Source organism: Bos grunniens, chromosome 27 (genome assembly GCF_055505025.1).
Source record: "Bos grunniens cultivar Pamir isolate PY7600 chromosome 27, Bosgru_T2T1.0, whole genome shotgun sequence".
In the NCBI taxonomy this organism is placed as follows: Eukaryota; Metazoa; Chordata; class Mammalia; order Artiodactyla; family Bovidae; genus Bos; species Bos grunniens.
The window spans coordinates 41,257,187-41,261,966 of NC_141191.1; the positions used below are offsets into that span (position 1 = coordinate 41,257,187).

At 44.6% G+C, this 4,780-nt stretch overlaps 1 long non-coding RNA gene across 1 annotated transcript; it reads left to right on the plus strand.

Annotated features, from left to right (window-relative positions):
- The first annotated feature begins 1,697 nt into the window (after positions 1–1,697).
- Positions 1,698–4,504, plus strand: LOC147343867 (uncharacterized). The gene is made up of 3 exons (XR_015156236.1): positions 1,698–2,038; positions 2,966–3,047; positions 3,812–4,504. It is a non-coding gene; the product is annotated as an uncharacterized LOC147343867 (long non-coding RNA).
- Positions 4,505–4,780: the final 276 nt, after the last annotated feature.

Here is a 4,780-nt window from a genome sequence, read left to right on the forward strand (position 1 = left end):
TTGATAGCAGGTCATATATAATTTTAGAAGCAAAGAAATCAACCAAAAAGTATATTGGCCACGGACAGTGACTAGTAATTTTAAAAAGTCATAAAAATAACCATAGAGAGGTGACAAGAGTGGACAGTTTGAGTTGGACAAAAGTACGGAGAAGGCGACGGCACCCACTCCAGTGCTCTTGCCTGGAAAATCCCATGGACTGAGGGGCCTGGAATGCTGCAGTCCATGGGGTCGCTGAGGGTCGGACACGACTGAGCGACTTCACTTTCACTTTTCACTTTCACTTTTCACTTTCATGCATTGGAGAAGGAAATGGCAACCCACTCCAGTGTCCTTGCCTGGAGAATCCCAGGGACTGGGGAGCCTGGTGGGCTGCCGTCCATGGGGTCGCACAGAGTCGGACACAACTGAAGCGACTTAGCAGCAGCAGCAGCAGACAAAAATAATTTTTAATTGGCTGGTATTGGAAGATGCGTTTTGTTTCTGGTGTGGCTTCTGCCGCAGGACGTGTTCACTGAGAGCCCATGCCCTCCCCATCCTGAGCTCCCACAAACTGCTGCCATGTTTTGGTCCACGTGTTCCCATCTGCCTGGAACACCTTTCCTTTTTGTGTTGTCTGATGCCTCTTTTTAACTCAGTTCCTTTGTCAACTCCTTCAGGGGCATTTCTGCACCACCAGACACACCGACACATTACTTCCTGTGGCCCCAACGAGGCCCACTCCTGTTTCCACATGGCCCAGAAGCCGAGCGGGCTTCCCGGTGGCGCTAGTGGTAAAGAACTCAGTTGTCAATGCAGGAGACACAAGAAACCCTCAGGTTTGGTCCCTGGGTCGGGAAGATCCCCTGGAGGAGGGATGACAAACCACTCCAGTATTCTTGCCTGGAAAATTCCACGGACAAAGGAGCCTGGTGGGTTATAGTCCATGGGGTCTCAAAGAGTTGGATATGACTGAAGTAACTTAGCATGCATGCATGACCCAAGAACGGTTTCTACAGATCAATATTTGCAATCTCTCTGACGACAGAGAAGACTAAGTTTGAATCCCACTGAAGCAAGATGTTATCCACTCCCAACAAAAAAATAAATACCAGAATTCTGTTCTCCTCATTAGAAGACCTCCATTACAAAAAAGAAAAAAGAAAGAAAATTATACTTGATAACTAGTGGTATATTTTACAATGTCTCAGTTAAAATTGATGGGCATTTTTTTGCCCTCTTGTTCTATAATACCTATGCAAGATCCTTGATTGTGCCTCTTGGCCTACACAAGTCAAAAATATCGGGTTGGCCAAAATGATCACTTGGGTTTTTCCATAAGATGGAACAGAAAATCTGAACGAACGCTGTGGCCAACCCAATATTTACTACCTCACCCTCCATAGGAAAATAATCTGTCAACCTCTATACTAGAATCATGGAAGTCAAAGCAGCCAGAATTTTCTCTCCACCACCCTGATTATAAAGATAAAGAAACCAATGCCCAGAGAAACAGAAGGTCTGCCCCTCCCTTTCCTCAGAAGCCTTTAGGCTAGCCTCCCAAGCCTCTGAGCTGTGCCAGGCTCCTCCCCAAGACACAGCTCCCCACTTGCTTATTAAGTGACCAGAAAGAAGCAGGATTTCCCAGAGAACACGGAAATCAGACAGTGCACCCAGTCTCCACCAAATATACCTCCCCCCTCCGGTCTTTTGTTCCTTGATGAATTTAATGGAAACCCAACGCTTGGATCACATTCAAACCTCCCTCTGTCTCCCGCAAGAGCTTAAAGATGTTCTGTGAGAAGCAGCTGTGAAGAGGGAATGTGATCGGTTAAATGCAAGCAGAGCCGAAAGCCTGAAAAGAACTCTACAGCCTAATCATGGTTTATTGAAAACCCTGGCAAGGCTGCTCCTGACTGACAGCCTACCTGCACCCCCAGTGAAACAGTTCAGTGAAGACCACTTCGCCTCTGCCCGGAGGCCCACCGTTGCAGCTAGCAGAACTCTGTACCAAGGGCAGCGTTTGTACTGGAACTCCATTCATCATGGTTACCAAAAGGTCAGACATAACCGAACAGCCTGCCTGGAGATTTTATTTAAATTTAATGTGTTTTCAAGAAGCTTTGAAAAAAATAAAACTCAGCCTGCACTTGGAATGAAGGAGCCATTCGATTTGTATGATTTGTGTTTCCAAGGTCATCAGCTCTATGAAACTTGGTCACCAGGCCCTGGGATGAGAGGGGTTAAGAGCTGACAAATAATAGGAGAGCTTTCCCTCCGTGTTCAGTGAAGCTTTGTTTATTTATTTACTTCCTTATTTATGTTTTGTGGTTTTTACACAGTGTCTTGATTAAATCCCATCTGAGAACATACATTTTAAAATAGATACATACAGGAATGAAGAACAGAGCCTGGCCCTGGGCCACCCCAGCCACGGGCTGCTGCTGCTGTGTGACTTCTGCTACTCTCTGCAGCCTCTCTGAGCCTTGGTTTCCCCATCAGCTGTGTCACAGGACTGTCACTCTCTGTCTGGCTCTCTCCATCAATGAAGCTTTATTTAAAAACCTGGTGATTGTAGATAGTTCCAGAATATCTGCTTTAAAACCATGGTGGTTATAGGTATTTTCAGAATATCTCCAGATATACTGAAGAAATTAGAATTCCAGCTCAAGTGTTTTCAAGTCCATAGAAATGAGAGATAGATAGATAGACGGACAGACAGACGTGGTATAGTTATAGCTGAAAAACATGATTTTCTGGGCAATTGCTTGATGATGCCCAGAAAATTGCCTGATGGTGTGTTATTCTAAACCTCAAAGAGAGGATATGCAACCAGGCCCACTGTGCTCAATCCGTAGCAGAATTTTCAGAAGGAATGTTCACATTATGATATGACTAGCTGGGCCGGTTTTTCATATGTGTTTCCTATATATTCCTAACCGCACTTATGTGGCATGCATCTTATTATGGATTCTTCTCTGAACAGGATGCTTGTGAGGACAAAGGCATGGGGGCTCTGTCTACTGGGACTATTCCTTGAAACAAATTCTCCCCTTCAATCCATTCAGGTAACTTCTACACAAACAAACTAGCTCTCAAGGGACCACAGAAATATTGTTAGTCTTGATTTGGAAAAAAGGCAAAGATCCAGGAAGGTTTTGACAATTTAAGAACTAAAGGAACTAGACAAATATCATGTGATATCACTCATACATGGAATCTAATTTTTAACAAATGAAATAAATTAACTTATTTACAAAATGGAAACAGACTCACAGTTTTGGAAAACAGACTTACGATTACCAAAGGGAAAACATGCAGGGAGGAATAAATTAGAACCTTGGGGTTAACATGCACACTCTACTATATATACATTAATAAGATAGTTAACCAACAAGGACCTACTGTACAGCACAAGGGACTCTGCTCAATATTCTGTAATAACCTAAATAGGAAAAGAATCTGAAAAAGAATGAGTGTGTGTGTGTGTGTGTATAATGGAACCACCATACTGCACACCTGAAATTAATGCAACACTGTAAATCAACTGTAATCCAATAGATTTTTAAAAAACAAAATACAAAGAGTAGAAAGGGTGAAAGAAACATATGTGTCACTAATGTGTCAGAAGGCAGGATAAACCTGCAGAACTCCATGGGTCTGAGGAGGGGGCCGAGTCACTAATGTGTCAGAAGGCAGGATAAACCTGCAGAACTCCATGGGTCTGAGGAGGGGGCCGATAAGAAGGAAAAAACAAGATTTATCATCTTTCTACCTTTTCCAGGATACATTCTTTTATGTACCTTAGAACCCGATGCTCTTTTGTTTGCAGAACAGTATGTGGAAGACAGAAGAGAGAATCGGTGGACAGAACCAACTTTGCCATCAGACAATCCGGAATTGAATCTTCCTTCTGCTTCTAAGTTGTCATCTAACTTCTCTGAACCTCAGTTTCCACAAGTCCAGCAGGCACCTCAGGATAGGCCTTCTTTATTTGTTTGTGGTGAGAATTAAGTGAGATAACCTCTGTAAAGGTCTCTCCACGGTGCCTGACTTTGATAGACCTTGAAGAAACACAAGGAGATGGAGGGGAGGTCAAGTTCACTGAGGCATTGTGGAGACCTTCCCTCCGTGGCCCTTATCTTCTTGGAATCATGAAACTGAAGGGGAGCTTAGGGACCACGCACTTGCTTCTCAAATGTTAGTGCACACCTCAATCACATAAGGAACTTTCTGTTTTAAAATCTAGATTCTTGGGCCCTTCCCCCATGTCTACTCAATTAGAACCTCTGGGATGGATTTCTGACCTTAGTATGTTTAAAAAAAACAGCTCCCAAGTGATTCTAGTAAGACACCAGATGTGATGCCTTCTGATTTAACCTGTACTGTGCTGCGTGCTTTGGAGAAGGAAATGGCAACCCACTCCAGTGTTCCTGCCTGGAGAATCCCAGGGACGGCGGAGCCTGGTGGGCTGCCGTCTATGGGGTCGCACAGAGTCGGACACGACTGAAGCGACTTAGCAGCAGCAGTGCTGCGCGCTTAGTCACTCAGTCGAGTCTGACTCTTTCCGACCCTATGGACTGTAGCCCACCAGGTTCCCCTGGGATTCTCCAAGCAAGAATACTGGAATGGGTTGCCACTTCCTTCTCCAGGGTATCTTCCCAACCCAGGGATTGAACCCAGGTCTCCCATATTACAGGTAGATTCTTTACCGTCTGAGTCACCAGGGAAGCTGAATACTGGAGTGCATAGCCTATCCCTTCCCCAGGGAATCTTCCCGACCCAGGAATAGAACTGGGGT